Below are 778 nucleotides of genomic sequence, written 5' to 3'. Positions count from 1 at the left end.
CCACGGGTGGAACAATCCCTTGAAGCTGTCCCCCACTGAAGCAAGGGTTCATATACCCCCACATCGGCCTGGCATTGGAAGCTGTTGCCCCAAGAGACGGCCTTATATTAAACAAGGCAACTCTCTCTCTTCGTTGAGGGGAAACACCTAAAGAGACTGCACTGGGGATGAGGGCCTCGGTCCCAAAGCGGGGATTTGGGCGGCATGCCACACACCTGCAATAGCAGGTGAGGCTCTACGATCAGTGCTCCGCGCATGGCCAGGGCTCAGTAAATGTTAGTGCTCAGTTCCACTTAGCACAGGGATTGCTAGGCAGTAAGTAAGTACTGTCTTTTTTGTGTGTCTTTTGGAAGTTAGGTTTTTATTTCATAAGGGGGCATCTAAGAGTTCTAATCCATCAGCAAGGCCTGGAAGGAAAGGGTCAGGAAAAAGAGAAACAAGAGGAGAAAAGGTTCCCCACCTGAGAGAGCTCAGTGAGAAGGCCCAGAAAAGCTGGTGGGGGAAGGAAAGGGAAAAAGCACTGAGGGGGTGGAGGAGAAGGCCTGGAAGGCGTCCTGGAGGCATGGCTAGAGCAAGAGGCCCAGCTCAGAACAGTGTGTGGCTTCCTTGTCCAGGCTGATCCCCTCGCTAACCAGGGCCTGCAGCATCTGACCTAGTTCGTCAAAACACAGTGCCCTCTGCGGAGCCAGAATCAGCGCCTCCCCAGCCTCCCGGTTGGTTAGGGGGTTGGTTAGTGGAGCTCGGGGGGCAGGTACAGTGGCAGTTCACACGTGGGCAG

Source organism: Myotis brandtii, unplaced genomic scaffold (assembly GCF_000412655.1).
Source record: "Myotis brandtii unplaced genomic scaffold, ASM41265v1 scaffold630, whole genome shotgun sequence".
Classification (NCBI taxonomy): Eukaryota; Metazoa; Chordata; class Mammalia; order Chiroptera; family Vespertilionidae; genus Myotis; species Myotis brandtii.
This window is presented reverse-complemented; position numbering follows the sequence as displayed.